The 18,595-nt window shown below is 46.9% G+C and overlaps 2 long non-coding RNA genes across 2 annotated transcripts; one reads left to right on the top strand and one right to left on the bottom strand.

Moving 5' to 3' along the window:
• Positions 1–320: 320 nt before the first annotated feature.
• Positions 321–14,358, top strand: LOC146894995 (uncharacterized). The gene is made up of 3 exons (XR_015737935.1): positions 321–502; positions 3,523–3,922; positions 9,822–14,358. It is a non-coding gene; the product is annotated as an uncharacterized LOC146894995 (long non-coding RNA).
• On the bottom strand, positions 9,969–14,772 carry LOC148122141 (uncharacterized). The gene is made up of 4 exons (XR_015737936.1): positions 14,448–14,772; positions 11,557–11,629; positions 10,695–10,738; positions 9,969–10,100 (listed from the first exon to the last, which is right to left on the bottom strand). It is a non-coding gene; the product is annotated as an uncharacterized LOC148122141 (long non-coding RNA).
• Positions 14,773–18,595: the final 3,823 nt, after the last annotated feature.

Consider the following 18,595-nt stretch of genomic DNA (forward strand, 5'->3'; position numbering starts at 1 on the left):
GTGTGTGTGTGTAAGTGCATACTCACAAGCCATAGAATTGCATGTGGAAGGCAGAGGACAGTTTTTAGGAGCTGATTCTCTCCGCTGAACCATCTCCCTGACCCTTGAGCGGATATATTTTAGTTCTTTATTATGGTTTAGAAAGATCATTTAGGTGGAGGAGGAAATACGGTTAGTAAGTCTGTCGCTTTAAGTGATAGGTTGGGCTACTTTTCAAATAAATATGATAGCAAAACTTATAATGTTTACTGAATGCCGACTTAGGGTTAGATACTAGTCTAGAACTTTGCGTGGACCATTTTTTATATTTTCACAACAACCTTTTGACCCAAGTACTCTTATGTCTTCTTGTTTTGTAGATGAGGAAACCGAGAGACAGAGGTGGTAAACAGCTTGCCCCAGATCTCAGAGACAAGGAAGCAGCAGAACCAGGATGTGACGTCAGCCAGCCTGAACCCAGGAGCTCCACAGAGTCACCCTGCAGGTCCTGTGAAAAGCGGAGGTAGGTGAGAGGGTAAGAGGATAAAAGGGAGTGACACCCGCACCGGACTGGAGAGCTCAGTGAAGCAGCTTCCTCAGCTGGGAGGACAGGCGCAGCCACAAAGTGGAAAATGCTTCCCCGCAGTTAGACAACTGCTGTGGGTGGTGTGAAGCCCGCTTTCCAAGTAACTTCTCCAGCAGGCTGTTCTTCATGGGGAGATGGGGTCTTCATGGGGTTCTTCAGGGTCCTGATGGGGAGGTGCTGGGGGCAAGAAAGACAGAGAAGATAGAAGATAAATGCTTGGGTCTTCACGAGCTTTTTCTTATGCCTGTGCCAAACAGGGTTATTCTATTTGTTTGTTTGTTTACTTATTCATTTATTCATCTATCTGTCTGTCTGTCTATCTATCTATCAATCAATCTATCTATCTATCTACTTATCTATCCATCTATCTGTCATCTATCTATCTTTTTTAGGTTGAATCACTTTATTTTCAACTCTTAACTCAATTAATGGTCTCCCTTTCCCAGATTTATTTTTTATTACAAACACAGTAGACTTCCGAGGACTGGTAGCTTCCTTGGAATGTTTAGCATCTCACTGATCCTTTACATACTGCTCAGATGCCTGCAGTTTTTCTTTACTTAGGGGCCACTGCTCAACCCAAACAGGCTTACTAGTTAACCATGTTAAAGGTAGAAGAGTTAGTATTCTAGCCGTGGCCTCTACTCCAAATTTGGGTGGCCAAATCCTGCTTTGTCCTGCTGCTGAACAACTTTATAGTCTGGGATGTTCTCAATGCCAGTTAGTTGTCATTTTTTATTGTTTTTATTGAGCTATACATTTTTCTCTGCTTCCCTCCCTTCCGCCCCTCTTCTCTTCTACCCTCTCCTGTGACCCCCATGCTCCTAATTTACTCAGGAGATCTTGTCTTTTTCTCCTTTCTGTGTAGGTCCATATATGTTTCTCTTAGGGTCCTCTTTGTTGTCTAGTTCTCTGAGGTTTGAACTGTAGGCTGTTTTGTTTTGTGGAGTTTTTTTTGTTTGCTTTTTGTTTAAAAGCTACTTATGGGTGAGTACATATTATATTTGTCTTTCTGGATCTGGGTTATCTCACTCAAGATGTTTTTTTTCTAGGCCCATCCATTTTCTGTCAGACAGATTTATTAAGAATTACAGAATCTTATATTATTTGCAGGGTAGAGATAGCTAAGGTCAGGAGAGAGTTAAGTCAGACAATGTAGGCAAAAGGAACAGGGAGTGCCTTAGATACAGCCACCTTAAGCCTGGCATACACAGCTCAGGGGGAAGAGTCAGGTCCCCAGGTACTGTAACCTTGACTCCTTTGAGGCACTGGTTCTAGTCCTAGACTGACTTTGCCTAGTCCGCTCTTGGACAAGGACACAGAACTGAAGTTCCCTTTGTCCTTTCTTCAGGGCCTCTAAGAAAGTCTTGGGTTGTTCTGGCTCTGCACAACACCCCTGGGCCAACTTTATTCCAGTGATGGGTGTCTTAGAGGGGAGAACAACTGTTGATCTGCTTGGCCATGACAGCATCCAGTCCTTAATTTCCACCTGTCCTGACGCTGTCCCCAAACCCCAACCATTTCAGCAGTGACCCTGACTACTCTGAGATGCCCCTTACAATCCCAAAGCAGGATCCCCAACTTTCCCCAAGAGGCATCTCCTACTGAGCCCCGTTGTTCATTCTTCTGGGACACCCTTCCTCATTGCATGGAGTCAATCAATTAATCTAATTTGTCGGGCTACATGTGTGCCTGGTGGCCTCTGCTGTTTGGCTATCACATATATATGTGAATTCTTACAGATTCATTTCTTTGCCTTAAATTTGACCTCTTTTTCTGGTTTTCCAAGGCAAGATTCTTTTGTGTAGCTTTGGCACCTGACCTGGAACTCACTCTGTAGACCAGGCTGGCCTCAAACTCACAGAGATCCGGCTGCCTCTGCCTCCTAAGTGCTGCAATTAAAGGCGCCCACCACCACTGCCTGGCTAAATTTGACTTTCTAAATATGTGGAACACCTTAATGCAAACTTTGGCAGAAGCCAGAATGATGAAAGAATCCCATAATTCCAGTGCTCTGAGGGCCGTGGCATGAGTTTGAAATTCTGTCTTAAACAAATAAATACAACAAAAGAAAACAGAGCAAATGAGACGACTTAAGCAGGCATAAGTGCTTGCCATCCAAGCACGGTGGCCTGACCTCAGTCTCTGCAACCTTCATGATTGGCGCACATCTGTAATTCCTGCTTTCTCACGGAGAGACAGGAAGCAGAAACAGGGGGACTGGGCAGACGCTAGGCAGACGTTCACGGGCCAACGAGCCTGGAGTATATACCACAATACAAGCAAAGTAGAAGGGAAAAGTGACTCCTGAAAATTGTTCTCCGGCCTCGACACACACGCCTTGGCAGGAGCGCATGTGCATACCACACATGCATTGCAGATACACAGGCAATGACCATAATAAAAGAATAAACATCACCACAAAACACAGCAACCTGAGGGTGTATGTATCTACCCAGTCTTCTGACTGGCCTTGGCCCCTTTTTTTGTCTGCTTTCTGGGCACCAAATCCTTCCAAGAATTTTAATTTTAGATGTCAGTTTTAATCCTGTTTGGGCTGCCGTGACTGTCATTTCTGAGGTGACGAGTACCTCCTCCCACTTCCTTCAGAAATACCTGCGGCTCCAGTCACACGGCGCTTTAGAGTGTGCATGTCTCAGCGGAAAGAGGGTGGTGTGGCCCGCCGGAGCCTGCAATGTCCTCATTCTAGGCAACATAACTAAGAACTGAGCCTCTGCCTGTCCCTGACTGCCTTAGGGTTGGGGACAGGAGGATAAATCATCAGTGGGGAACCCAAGCTGTGTGCACTATGTTCTGAGATCTTGTCTAGGAGTCCTTTGATGCCATAAATGAATCACATGCCAATGGACAGAATTATTAGTACATGGAGCTGTTGTCACCGTTGACATTGTCACTGAGACGTCTCCCAGTTGGTCTTGTGTTTTCCCTTTTCTCAGATTGGCCGCTTCATCCCTTCCCTCTCATCTCCTCATCCCACATTCGAAGAAAACAGCCGGAGAGGCTGTGGGTCTCGTCTACAGTAAAGTTCCTTTCCCCAAGCAAAGAAGAAAACAGCCGGAGAGGCTGTGGGTCTCGTCTACAGTAAAGTTCCTTTCCCCAAGCAAAGAGTCATTCCAGTCCCTCAGCGGAAGAGAACGCTGAGCACCGAGTGTTGGGGACTCATCTGACTCTGGTGTCCGCGCTGTGGACATGCTCAAGGGTCTTGATGTACAGGCCAGTAGAACTGGAAACTGCTTTTTATTTCCACATCTGGAATGGAGACCTACCTATTAGCCCCTCCTCCAGAAGCCGCCCAGCCCTGACAGGGGAATGGAACCATGCCCTGGACTGTGTTATGTAAGTGGTGGCTCGGCTGCTGCCAACTGTCTGGGCAGGGAGGGTAGAGGTGGGCCCCTAACCTCCTGAGGGTGAGTGTGGGCACAGGAATGTGGTGAGGTCACTCGGAGTTAGGTGGGATGGGCCTTTGCAACCTGAGGACAGTGGGGAGACAGGTCCAAACCAGTTCAACCAGTAACTTCAAAATAGGGTGGACATTGCATTTTTCTACCCCTCCCCGAGTAGCTGCCCCACTGGAAGGAAGCCAGGGGGCAGACAGGAGGCGGTGAGGCAGCACAGTGTGCCAGGAGGATTGATGCTCAGCTCCTCTGAGCTCCTCAGGCCCATGAACGCAGAGGCTTAGTGGGCGTGGTTTAGACCCCTGTTTTCAACCCGTTCTCTTCTATGGAGTCAGCCCTTGCTCTTTGGGCCATTCTTTACCCAGCAGCCAAAGTAAGCCTCTAAAATCTCACGTCTGACCGTGACACTTCTCTGGCCATCAGCCCACGCTGTATATCATATCCAAATTCTAGGCATGACCAACGAGGCGACAGGCAGCCGCACTCTGCTCCATTTTCTGACTGCTAGGCAAGCCAGCTCAAGTTCTTGGCAAGGACCCTGGGTTGCCTTGCCTCAGACCTTTGCACCTGCCGCTCCCACAGCCCAGAGGAGCTCTTCTACCTCCACTGCCACGGCCTAGTGGGGCTTTCCTACCTCAACTCCTTCCTACACTCTGTTCTCATTTGCATTATTCCAGTATGACCCCAGCATCTTCTTTCAGAGCTCTCTACTCACACACCGTATTCCACTTTAGGTCCTTAACGTGCGTGCCCCATGCTCCACACTGTGCCTTCTCTGTATTTGTCATAAGTGTATGAGGCAGCTGCTGTTTATTTGACGGCAATCTCACAGTGGGCTAAAGCGACTGCTTCACGAGGGACCAAAGCTCACTTCTCATTGTAGCTTCTCTCCTGCTGTGTGTGTGTGAATCCGGGGCTCAGATTCATCAGACACTTACCAGGTACCTCTATGTGTCCAATATGCTATACCTTCACAGAAACTCTTAATTAGTTAATTTAATTTCCATATACTTCATGCGAGTTCAGCATTTTAAGTTGTCGTGTGTGTGTGTGTGTGTGTGTGTGTGTGTGTGTGTGTGTGTACACATGTATAAATTCTTTGGGCACTTCACACTTTGGTTTTTGGTCATATGTAGCGCACTCCTCTAACTCCTCCCAGATCCACCCCTTTCCCTACCTGCTCAACTTGATGTCATCATTTTTTTAAGCCTTTGAGTTCAGTTAGTGCTGCCTGTATACTCCTGAGTGTGTGGCCACCCAGTGAAGTGGGTTTGACCTGCCAGCTACTACACCCTTAAAGAAAGACTAGCTCTCCCTCTCTTGGCAGCTGTCAATGACCAATAACTCTTTAGCCAGGGATCCCTTCTCCCCTCTATTTAGGATTTCGTCTGGCTTAGCCTGTACAGGTCCTGTATATGTGTTCACAGCTCATGAGATCCCATGTGCATCTTCCCTGTTGCATCTGGTCATAGTCATCCACCATCTCTGGCTCTTACACTCTTTCTGCCTCTGTACCACAACCCACTCCTTACATTGAGATTTGGAAGGCTCAGTTAAACTCATACATTTGGAAAGCACTGGCTTGGCACATAGTATGTGTTCAGTGAATGTTTACTCAAAGGACAGAGCATTCTTCTGATGAAGCTGAACGATTTCTTTCTAGCTGAGAAATATGACATTCTCCAGCTCACAGGAGATGCTAGAATGAGGGATTGGTTCCAGGTCTGGAGGTGTGAGTTCAGACCTAATTCAGAGTCCCCAGCACAAATGGCTCTGACTCTTTCGGGAGGTCTGGCTACAGAGCATTTAAATGGGGTCTGTGAGCAGCGTGTTACAAATTGTTTAATGGTGACAGATCCACTGCCACCCTGGATCTGGGGCGGAGAGAATGGCTCTCAGAGGCAGTAAACATGCCTCCACCAACGCCCTCCCAGTCCTCCTGCCCCACGAGGGAACTCAAGGAAATAAGAGGCTTTGGTTTGCCTTCAAGGACCCTTGGGAAAGTGGATAATAGGAAGACAATGGCACAATAAACAACATGAAGGCGTGGATCATGCTACAAAAGTTGACATGACCAGTAAGTGAAACTGGAAATCTCTGAGCAGAGAGATCTCTAGAGCAAGGAGGGAAGCCTCAGGTTAGAGAGATAGGAAAGAGCACCCCAAGAATGAGATGACTGGATTGTGGAGAAGAATAAGTCAGCAGGAAGAGACCCCTCACCACCATGTTGAGCAGGTAGGGAAGGGGGTGGTTCTGGGAGGAGTTAGAGGAGGGGGATACAGATGCCCAAAACACAAAGTGTGAAATCATTAAAGAATTGATACATGTGTAGACACACAGACACCACTTGTGTGTTCTGAAGAACAGGTAGGGGAATTTGAAGGACAGGGCAAGCTGGAGGGCCCCGCATGACAGACAGAGATGGCCACGGGACTTGGCAATGGGGATCCATGCAAGAGTTGCCACCCCTGGAGCTGGCTGGCACAAGGGGAACTTCCGGAGGGAACAGTCCAGGAGTGCTGTTGGGGGAGGGGAAATTGCCAGAAACAGCACAGGAGGAAAGGTAGGCGTGGCAGAGAAGGGAAGGCAAGATGGAGCGAAAGAGCAGTGTCTTTGTGGCCTGCTCTGTAGGTGCTGTCTAAAAGTCACCTCATTTGATCTCAACAACAACGGATGCCGTGCACTATTGTCCCTGATGGGGCTGGAGAGATAGCACGGGGGTTAAGAGCACTGGCTACTCTTCCAGAGGACCTGGGTTCAATTTCCAGCATCCATACAGCAGCCCACAACTGCCTGTAACTCCAGTTCCAGAGGATCTGGTCCTTTCACACAGATATGCCTGCAGGCAAAACATCCATGCATATAAATAAATAAACAAATCTTAAGAAAATATTCTCCCAGTTTAGCACAAAATGAAACTGGAGTTCAGAGAGGTGGAGCAATTTGTTCACAGTCATTTTCCTAGACAGGAATTCCCACTAACGCTCACACTTTGCATCCAAGTCCTGTCAGCTTTCCTTAGGTTATAAAGTCCACTGGGCGAGGTACGCAGTTAGCGGGATACTGCAGCAGAGGGCAGCTGGGTGCACAGCAGGAGACTACAGCAGCAGCAGCAGTGGGGTGCACAGCAGGAGAGTACAGCAGCAGGGCAGTGGGGTGCACAGCAGGAGACTGCAGCTGAGTGGTAGTTTTGAGTCTAGAAAGGCTTTGGAACTCAGATGAGCGTGTCTATCTCTGGGGCCTGACTCTGGAGACAGCGTGGTAGGCTGAGGTAGTGCTGCTTGAACTAATTACCAATGAGGTCAGTGACAATGAAGGGTCACGCATGGAAGGAGTGTCCAGCTTGGAGCCACGTGGAGTGCTGACTCCAAAGCTAAGTCCCGGTAGACGCAGTGAGGGCAGCAGGAGAGCCTGGCTGGGTGCCAGCTGCTGAGCTGGGCTCTGAGCCTGGATGGATCACTTTGGGTCTTTGCATCAGTCTCTTGGATGGGAGCCGTTTTCACTTTCCCATCTGAAGAGTAAAATCCGTCTGAAATGCCATCTTCCCTGTCTCCCAGACCCCAGGGAGACTGACCAGGCTTGTTTGATGACAGAGGAGAAGCTGGGCCAGAGGAAATGCTGCTGTCCAACAGCAGAATGGTGCAGGCAACTTGATCCTGATTGACTCAGCGTCAGAGGACGGGCGGCCCTTGCTTACTCGGGATTTGATGAACACACTTGCTGAGCCGCCTCTCTGCTCTCATGCCTGTCGTCACCCACTCCTCCTTCTGACTGTGACCTTTCTAATTAGTTATTAGCTAATAATCCCCAATTAATGATGACCAGGACTCCTGACACTCAAATCAGTCTGTGACAATGTGGGCTCGGAATCTGGGCTCGGAAGACTTCTGCTTCACGGATCTTGCACTTTCTTGCTTGGAAAGTTTGTATTTCTTATAATTTTCTGTAAAAATTCTCTGGAAATAATGCCAGCATTGGTTCATCTGAACATTTGGTGATGTGAGTAGAGCATCTACCACCTGGCCTGGACCCTAATTTCAGAAAGCAGAGATCCCCCAAGAACAAGATAGCAGAGGCAAGGCATGGGGTGACCGGATCCTCAAGGTATGCTGGATGAGGAACCAGGACTGCTCATCTTGCTGGCCTGAGGTCTTTCTCTCCATATGCCTCCCAGACTTGGACCACTGTGAATCTGCATGACTGGTTTAGTTGTGGTCAGCAGCCTATGAAACTGGCCAAAGTGGGCTGCTGGCATTCTTGGGTTTTGATGAGGCCATTCCTCTTAGAAAATGTACAGCCTCATCTTCTCTCTAGGTTGGGCATGCCAGTTAGTCCAATCTACACACTCCTACCCCCTCTTCATCAGACTCTATTCTCCCAAGAGAAATTTGCCATGGCCTCTCTCCTTGCCTACAGTTCCTTGGAATTGGAGTCAGGAAGCTGTTCCCTTCCTCACATGTTCTGAAAGCAGCAGCTACCTCTGATCCGGCCCTTTGAGACCATTCTTTATCCTCTTCTCTCCTTGCCCAAGAAGGAGAATGCCAAGAATCCTTGCTTGTCGCTGAAACATCTCCCTTTTCCAGTGTTTGTATCTCATTGATCCTCTTCTTCCCTCGGCTGCCAGCATGGCTTCTGGCTGTCTTCTGGTGCTTCTGTTTCCTGGAAGGAGGAAAGCTGTGCACCAAAAGGTGCTAGAGCAGCAAGCAGCTGGTGGTGACAACCAATGGGCCGAGGAAGTAACATTTCCGTGTTCTTAGATAACCCCATTTGTGGTGTGTGTGTGTAGGCTAGAGGTTGATGTCAGCCTTGGAATGGGAACTCCAGTGCCCTCAGGGACCAGGACATTCAGCAGCACTGGCCCAAGAACCCTCTCAGAATCCTTGATCTGCTTCCTCTACAGTCCTGCATGAACGCCTTCTCACCCCAGTTTCTGCATTTATCACGGCCATCTTCTTGCATCCCTCCTACCTTTTTGCTCGGGAAGGTTGTGAGCCTTAAAAACAGCCACTAAGGAAATGTTGTTCAGAGAAAAAGGGGAGTTTAGAATGCTGGCTCAGGGACTCACCTAGGAAAGGCCTTCGTGCAGGTGTGTTTGTGTGTAGGGGAGTGTATGTGCATGTGGTGTGTATACATGTGTGTCTGGTTTGTGTAGTGTATGTGTGGTGAATGGTTCATGTGTAGTGTGTGTGTGTGTGTGTGTGTGTGTGTGTGTGTGTGTGTGTGTGCACGTGCATGCGGGCTATGGTGTGGAATAATGTGTGTGGACACGGTGTGGTATGTGTATGGAGTATAACGTGTGTGGAATAGCCTTCCCAGTGCTGATGTCCGCCCTTATTCATTCCTTGCCCTCATGTGGCTCAAGCTGCTCTTCATGCAGTCAGATAAAAACCTCTGAGTAATGTGAAGCCTTATCAAAGAGACTAGCAGGAGCAGGTAAGAGTTCAGAGTCCAGGTAGCGCCCCATGGTAGAAAGCCCATTCTGTGAGAGGACAGGGCCCTTTGCTTGTCATTCCTCCTGGCTTTGTTGGCCTTAGGATAATCCTTATCTGTAGAGAGGAAGGGTCTGTCTGCTGAGCTTCCTCTCAAAGGGTCTCTGTTGCCCGAGCAGAATGTTAGGCCATTGTCACTTCCCTGCTGGGACTCTGTCCAGATGTAGGAGTCCTACCAGAGCCTCTCCTTTGGTTTGTAGCCTCAGACTTGATCGGAATCCGGCTATCAGGTGAGCAGAGACCCTGGGACAGGCTGATGTGATTTGATGCATTCATCCATGGGTGAGGACTTGAAGAACTTTTCTTTCTCCTAAAGTGAAGCCTGTTCTATTTTTTCCATTTACTCTTCAGGCCGAGGACTTTTCCCTTCAAAGTGGACTTCAGTATCATTCGCGCTTGCTCACTCTCCTCCTATCAGCCCCTCCTGACCTCTAGGCTTCACCCCTCAGGTGAGCGCCCACTGGGACTTGCTGTCCCACAGCGGAATGCGGAATGCTCGCTGACGGCCAAACTTCACCCGGGACTGCCCGTCTTTGCCCTTGTAACCAGAATGCAGTACACCCAGTTCTTCAAATGTTTGCTGTGTGCTGATTCTTGCCACACCTTCCCCAAGGACGATGTTCGAAAGACCTGTGTGGAGGACAGATTAAGCCAGGACAAAGAAGGAGCAACAGAAGAGCTAACCCCAAGGCTGTCTCTGGAGACTGCGAGTGATGTGTAGCTTTTGACCCCTTCAACAAGTCTGCCTCCACTCTAGTGTACTCAGCAGGGGTCCTCCAGGTTGCAAGGCTGGTGCCTGCTCTAAGGAGTGGGAGAGAGTTCTGAGCCTAGTTAGTCACCAGCCTTCCTCTCTGTAATCCTTGGTTCTCCTGTTGGAGAATTGAACTCCTGGGTGAGAAGTGTTTACACTTGGCCTATGGGACCTAGAGTGACGTTGGTTCTACCAGACAGGACCACCACCCTGCGTCACTCAAAGGACTCCAAAGCAGACTCCTGCTCAGATCGATTGCCACCAGACATGAAACTATAATCCAGCCTTAGTGTGCGGTACAGCCCCTTTCCCCTTCTGCCCAGGAAGCTTCCCAGCTTCCCAGCTTCCCACATCTGGAATGACAGAGGGAGTGGGGGCTTATGTGCCACATTCCGGGCCATTTCCGAAGTGAGTCTTCTCAACCGTGTAAACCCTATACCACGCCTGGCTGCTTTTCAAGTGTTTTCACACACCTTTTCTTTAGTCATGGACAGGAGGCCGGAGGATCTTGCACACTCTGGAAAGACACAAAGAAAGCAGAAATTTCACTTAAGGATCTAGAAAATCTGACAGTTGTTTCGAGCCCTTGTCTTGTGATGATTTGCTATGGTAACTGTGGAACGGTGAGTGAGGGGCCTCCTTCAGAGCAGCTGAGAGACACACAGCTTGCTACCTCTACAGGGTAATGATTGCCCTTGCCTTGAAGAATGCAAAGGCCACCCTTACTGTCTCCGTGCTCTTGTTTTTGTCATTGTTCCAAACTAAATATTTCTCATTCCTATTCACCATGACTCTTCTAAGCCTTCTCTCTTATCAAGCTCTTTATATTGTGCTTAATTTATAAATTTGTTATTTAGTTGAGTCAGAGACAGTCAGAGGGACAACTCATGGGGACTGGCTCTTCCTTGTGAGTTCTGGGGATAGAACTCTGGCTTGGCAGCAAGAGGCTATCTACTGAGGCATCTCTCTCTCTCTCTCTCTCTCACACACACACACACACACATACACACACTGTGTGTGTGTGTGTATGTGTGTGTGAATATATGTGCATGTGTGTGTTACCAAGAATTAAACTTAGGGCCTTGCATAGGCTAAGCAAATACTCTACCACTGAGCCTGCCTGCCTGCCTTCCTCCCTCCCTCATTCCTTCCTCTTCCCCCCCCCTCTCTCTCCTTTCTTTCTTTCCATCTGTTTGTTTATTTATTTTGAGACAAGGTCTCACTAAGTTGCCCAAACTCATGTTAAATTCATTCTGTAGCCCAGGTGGGACTTGAACTCATGATCCTCCTGTCTCAACCTTCAGAGTAGCTTAGCTGACAGACCTGTCGTCATACCTGACTTCTCATCAAGGCCTTCACTGTGTCCCCAGTGTCCTCACTTTCAGTAGGTCACACGGGGCCTTTCACACTGAAAAAGGAAAAAGCAACCTGTTAGAAGGAAGTTGCTTTCAATCCCTACTCTTTCCTGACTGTGTTCCTTTTTCTTTCAGGTCTGTCCATGGGCTCTTTCTTCCAGACCTGGAGAAGGAGTTGACCTTTCCCAAGAACCCATTCTTGTTTACTAGATTATGTTTCCTCTGCTTTCATTCAAGAGCCTCCTTCTCATCATGGTTTCCCCCCATATTTCTATATTTTTTTCCTTTTACTGACTCTTTCCTTCTAGCACACAATGAAAATCAAGTCTATTTGTTTTCTTAAAGCAAAGGATAGAAAGCTTCCAAGACACTCGGTTAAGAATTGTCCATTTCCCTGACTTTCTCCCTCTCTTTCTAGCTGAACTTAATGCTATGCTCACTGATTTTGCAACATGCTTAAGTTAATGGCTCACGCTCACCTCTCCACTGAGCTGGGACTGGTGAAGCCCAAGTGCCACGCGAGTGCTTGGGAACCAAGGTGGAGAGGACTGTGAACTCTAGACTTATCAGGGCTACATAGCAACACCTGGCCTCAAAAAAACCAAACCAATCCAAAGGACATACCTAAACAATATAAAGGCAATATACAGCAAGTCAACAGCTACCATGAAACTAAATGGAGAGAAACTCCCAGCGATCCCATTGAAATCAGGAACAAGACAAGGTTGTCCACTCTCTCCATATCTATTCAATATAGTTCTTGAGGTCCTAGCTAGAGCAATAAGACAACAAAAGGAGATCGAGGGGATACAAATTGGAAAAGAAGAAGTCAAACTCTCACTATTTGCTGATGATATGATAGTTTACAAAAGTTCTACCAAGGAACTTCTACAACTCATAAACACCTTCAGTAATGTACCGGAATACAAGATTAACTCAAAAAAAAAAAAATCAGTAGCCCTCCTTTATACAGATGATAAATGGGCGGAGAAAGAAATCAGAGAAACATCACCCTTAACAATAGCTACAAATAGCAAAAAATATCTCGGAGTAACTCTAACCAAAAGAGTGGAAGACTTGTATGACACGAACTTTAAATCTTTGAAAAAATAAATTGAAGAAGACACCAGAAAGTGGAAAGACCTCCTATGCTTGTGGGTAGGTAGAATTAACATAGTAAAAATAGAAATCCTACCAAAAGCAATCTACAGATTCAATGCAATGCCCATAAAAACTCCAGCAAAATTCTTCATAGACCTCAAAAGAACAATACTCAACTTCATATGGAAAAGCAAAAAACGCAGGATGGCCAAAACAATCCTGTACAATAAAGGAAGTTCTGGAGGCATCACAATCCCTGACTTCAAACTCTACTACAGAGCTACAGTACTGAAAACAGCCTGGTATTGGCATAAAAACAGACAACAGGACCAATGGAACCGAATTGAAGACCTGGACATCAATCCATAAACCTATGATCACCTGATCTTTAACAAAGAACAAAAAATATAAAATGGAAAAAAAAGCATATTCAACAAATAGTGCTGGCATAACTGGATATAAACATATAGAAGAATGAAAATAGACCCATATCTATCACCATGTGTATAACTAAAGTCCAAATGAACTAAAGACCTCAACATAAAACCAATCACACTGAACCTCATAGGAAAGAAAGTGGGAAGTACACTTGAATGCATTGGCACAGGGAACTACTTCCTAAATATAACCCCAGCAGCACAGACACTGAGACAAAGAATTAATAAATGGGACCTTTTGAAACTGAGAAGCTTCTGTAAAGCAAAGGACACAGTCAACAAGACAAAGCGGCAGCCTACAGAATGGGGAAAGATCATCACCAACCCCACATCAGACAGAGGTCTGATCTCCAAAATATACAAAAAACTCAAGAAATTGGTCCTCAAAAGAACAAATAATTCAATTAAAAAAAAAACGGGGTACAGACCTAAACAGAGAACTCTCAACAGTTGAATCTAAAATGGTTGAAAGACACTTAAGGAAATTCTCAACATCCTTAGCCATCAGAGAAATGCAAATCAAAACAACTCTGAGATTCCTTCTTACACCTGTAAGAATGGGCCAAGATAAAAAACACTGATGACAACTTATGCTGGAGAGGTTGTGGGGAAAAGGGAACACCCCTGCATTGTTGATAGGAGTACAAACTGGTACAGCCCCTTTGGATATCAGTGTGGTGATTTCTCAGAAAATTAGAAAACAACCTTCTTCAAGACCTAGTAGTAATACCACTTTTGGGTATATATCCAAAGGATGCTCACAAGGACATATGCTCAACTGTGTTCATAGCAGCATTGTCTGTCATAGCCAGAACCTGGAAACAACCTAAATGCCCCTCAACATAAGAATGGATAAGGAAAATATGGTACATTTACACAATGGAGTACTACACAGTGGAAAAAATAATGACATCTTGGAATTTGCAGGCAAATGGATGGATCTAGAAAACATCATATTGAATGAGGTAACCCAGACCCAGAAAGACAAATATCATATATACTCACTCATAAGTGGCTTTTATACATAAGGCAAAGAAAACCAGCCTACAACTCACAGTCCCAGAGAACCTAGACAACAAAGAGGACCCTAAGAGAGACATACATAGATCTAATCTACATGGGTAGTAGAAAAAGACAAAATCTCCTGAGTAAATTATGAGCATGGGGATCATGGGAGAGGGTAGAACTGGAGGGGAGCATAGGTTAATATAAAGCTCAATAAAAACAGTTAAAAAAAAACAAAACTATCTTCTCCACTGAAACTGTTTGTCTGAGATTATTAGTTATTTCTTAATTTCCATCCCCCACTGGAAATGTTTCAGTTGCATCTCACGTGTCTGTAGTATTTCCACTGTTGGCACAGCCTCTTCCGGCTCTCCCAGAGCACACTTTCGCCTAGTCATCAGACAAACACTTGGGAAGACTTGTCACGTGCCAAGAATTCTTCTGCAAGGCGTACGAAGTCTTTGTTTTCATAGTATTTATGTTTAGTTTATAGAAAGAGGAAGTAAATAAGACAACCGAATTGGTAAATAAGGAGAGGTAAGATTGTGGTGAGCACCGTGTAGAGAAGCAGAGGCTGATGCAGCGAGAAAGCAAAGGCTGATGCTGCCTCAGATTCAACACCCAGCAAAGACTTTTGGTTTTACTTCTGGAGGTTTGAAATTTAACCAGAAACTTGAAGAGTAGTAATGAGTTAGCTATAAAAAGACAGGGAAATGCCGTTCTGCTCAGGTTGGCGGAAGCCACCCACAAGATAACCTGGGTTCTCAAGGCATGGGCAGGCAAGGAGGACATCCATAGGCCTATCTGGCTTCTTGTAGTCTGGGATGGGTGGATGCCATTATGATGAGCTAATGTGTGCTGGAGAAATGGGAGAGAGAGAAGCAGAATGGTTCTTGTGCTGTAGAAAGAGGCAGGGTTGAAAAAGGGAAGGGATGAGGAGCAGGCTGATGTGGGAGGCCTGCCTGTCACCCAGGGCCATGGTGACATCCCGGCCTGGGCTGCTGCCAAGGGTCACGTCTGGGTCTGTAGTTCTATTGCAGCCATGGTCTGAGGTTGACACCCTAGGCTCCTATTTCCACCAAGGGCTGTGAGGATGTCTGGGGTCTGGCCCACCACCTGGGGTCATGCTGGTGTTCAAGAGCCACGCTGCAGCTATGGATACTGATCTGGATACTGAGGGACCTGCTCAGTCACCTGGGGCCAGAATAATGATGGATCCAGGCTGCTGTCAAAGACGATGTCTGAGTCCAAGGTTCTATCGCAGTCAGGGTCTGTGTTAATGTCCATGGCCCATGTTGCCCAGAAACCCAGGGTCTGGACAGAAACCTCCTACCTTGTTGGAGTCTGAGGACCATGCTGCTGCTGGGGCCATACAGATCTGAGTGGCCTGTGTTGCAACCCAGGGCCGTGGTGTTGTCCAGGCCTGAGTTAAGCTGAGGGCCAAGTCTGGGTCTGTAGCCCTACAGCAGCCAGGGTCTGAATTGACATTGGTGGCTCCTGTTGTCATTGAGGGCCATGTGGATGCCTGATGTCTGGTCAGTCACCTGAGACCATGTTGGTACCCAAGGGCCATGCTGTAGCAGGAGCCATACAGGTCTGAGTAGCCTGGGCTGCTACCTGGTGCCATGGTGATATCCGGGCCAGAGCTGTAACTGAGGGTCGTGTTAGGGTCCGTGGTCCTACTGAAGCTGTGGTCCTACTGAAACCAGGGTCTGTGTTGATGTCTATGGGCCATGTTACCATAGGGGGTCACAGGAATCATATGTGATTAAATCAGAGGGCCATGCTGAGCCGGCCCTACCCTTTGCTGGCCCTGCCCCTCACTGGGCACTGCATCAAGAGAGCTGGCCCTGACCCTCATGGGAGGGCCGGCTCCTGTGGCCATATGCCCCACCACAGACATGGAAGAACTGGCCCTGAATGTATGTAGGCATTGCATACATACATTGCATGCATGAATGTAGAAGAGCTATCTCTACCCCTTGCCTGAGTGGGGTGCCCCAGTTTCTCAGACTGACAAGCTCAACTTCCACAGAGGCCCACATCCAGGGCCTCGGGTTGGCCCACCCTAATGACTACCCCATGTGTGTCCTTCTGGAGCCTGTGAAAGGACTGGTCCTGTAGAATGTTGCTTGCAGGATCTCCATGACTCTGGGCAGCCTTAGTACATCGGAGAGGGGTTTTGGTGAGGACCCAGTGACGAGGGTGAACCAGAAATCAGAGACCTTGAACCAGACCAATGACTCATTGCAATAAACATTCCCAAGTAAGGCTAACTGGACGAAAGGGGACACTATGTGACACACTGAGGCCCCCAATGCCACCAGGACAAATGAAGAGGTGTTGGGAGGTGGGAAAGATGGAAGAGTGAAGAAGGTTTTTCTTTTGGGGTTGTTTGTTTTGTTTTGATCTTAATTTTTTTCTTTTGGGAGGATGCTGCAAGGTTGAGTATCAGATATGGAGGAATAAAAGGTGAGTGGAATTGGGGTACAGGATGTGAAATTCCCAAAGACTCAATAAAGAAATTCTATCTATCTGTCTGTCTGTCTGTCTGCCTGTGTGTATGTATGTATGTATATATATATATATATATGTGTGTATATATATATACGTATATATACATACATACATATGCAGAGAAAGAGAATTCCCACAGAAAGACTGTTGGGAACCAAGCCCCAGAGCTGGCACCAACTTGATGTACTTAATGGAGAACATGTGGGCACTTCTTTCTGGGGTCCAAGAGGACAAGCTGGCAAGGAGGTTGCCAATTCTTCCAAAGACTACTGAGAGAAAAGACAAACAATAAACCCAGAGCACAACAGAGCACAGGAGGTCTACTGAATTCGCCAGAGTGGGCACCATTAGTGACCTGTAAATTCAGTTTGGGGGCTCTTAGGGTACAAATGTCAGTCTTAAGAGGGGCAAGTAAGTGGTGCTCACCAAGTATTTTCAGGCAGAGCACAGCAAACTGACCAGAGCTCAGGGTCGTATACACATCCACGTGAAAGCCCTGCTTTAGGTGCTGGGGGTAAGAGCACTGTTTGCTCTTGCAGAGGACACTAGTGAGGGCCCAGAACCCATATCAAGGTGCTCACAATCGTGTGCAACTCCAGATTCAGGGGCTCTGATTCCCTTTTCTGTCTTTTGTGGTCACCTGTTCTCATGTGCACATATCACACATGCATATACACATGCGCTCGTGTGCTCGTGTGCGCACACACACACACATACACAAATAAATCTCAACAACTTTAATTTTGATTAGTTAAAATGAAGCAAAGTTAAACGTTTGGTCCCTAGCAAACTGAACTAGCACATTCTAGGTCTCTGTAGCTCCGTGTAGCTAGTGGGTACTCACCTGGGCAGAACAGGTGCAATGTGTTTCTCTCATTGAGGGGAGATCTAGTGCTCCAATGCTAAGGAAGATTTTAATTTTTTTCTTGTGCTTGGTTTGATTGGTGTGTGTGTGTGTGTGTGTGTGTGTGTGTGTGTGTGTGTGTGTGTTACAGACCCAGGGCCTCACACATGGCAGGCAAGTACATTGCTACTGAGCCTCATCTTCAATCCTTTTTAATTTTAAAAAATTTTTATTTATTTATTTTTGTTTTTTTGAGATACGGTTTCACTATGTAGCCCTGGTGTCCTGTTCTGGAACTCTCTCTAAAGACCAGGTTGGCCTTGAACTCTCACAGAGATCTGCCTGCCTCTGCCTCCTGGGTGCTGGGATTAAAGGTGTGTACACAATCACTGGGCTTTAACTTTTTATTTTGAGATAGAGTCTCACTAAGTCATTCAGGTTGACCTTGCACTCACTCTGTTCACAGAAAGGCCTTGAACTTGTCACCCTCTTGCCTCTGCTTCTTAAGAGGCTGAAATTATAGACTGTACACGTCATATCCAGTTTGACCGCTGTCAGTTTTTCAACGCGAAGGAGACTAAACACAGCGGTGATTATGTCAAAATGAAAGACACATGCAGGAAATGAAAGACACATATAGAAAATGAAAGTTGCATACAGAATGTTAGATTTCAGAGGCCAAAGGTGACTCCGCATGTGGGAGAGTTTATTTCAAACAGTGAGGAGCAGGCACAACAGGAAAAGGGCATCTGTGAAATGGGAGATTACACGGGGAGGGGGTGGGAAGTTGACAGAGCCTCAGTGAGGTACGTGCCAGTCCCCACGCTCTCCCTCCAGGAGTTGTCTATCCAGACAAGGCCTTCTTATCTTTAGGACCTGCCTCGGCCTGGTTATCAGGGTGCCAGGAGGTGGCTGATAGTGGGTGACTGAGTTAGGCAATGACAGTGAGGGAGAAGGGGCTGGAGTTCAACATGGGGGCAGGGAATTTCAGTAAGCCTTAGGTCAGGGTCTGGAAAAGCCTGTTCAAGGTTTGCTCCAGCACTGACTTCCCTGCCAAGTCCTTTTTTTTTTTTGGTTTGTTTGTTTTTTGTTTTTTCGAGACAGGGTTTCTCTGT

The sequence above is a fragment of the Myodes glareolus genome, chromosome 5, assembly GCF_982192425.1.
Source record: "Myodes glareolus chromosome 5, mMyoGla1.1, whole genome shotgun sequence".
Lineage (NCBI taxonomy): Eukaryota > Metazoa > Chordata > Mammalia > Rodentia > Cricetidae > Myodes > Myodes glareolus.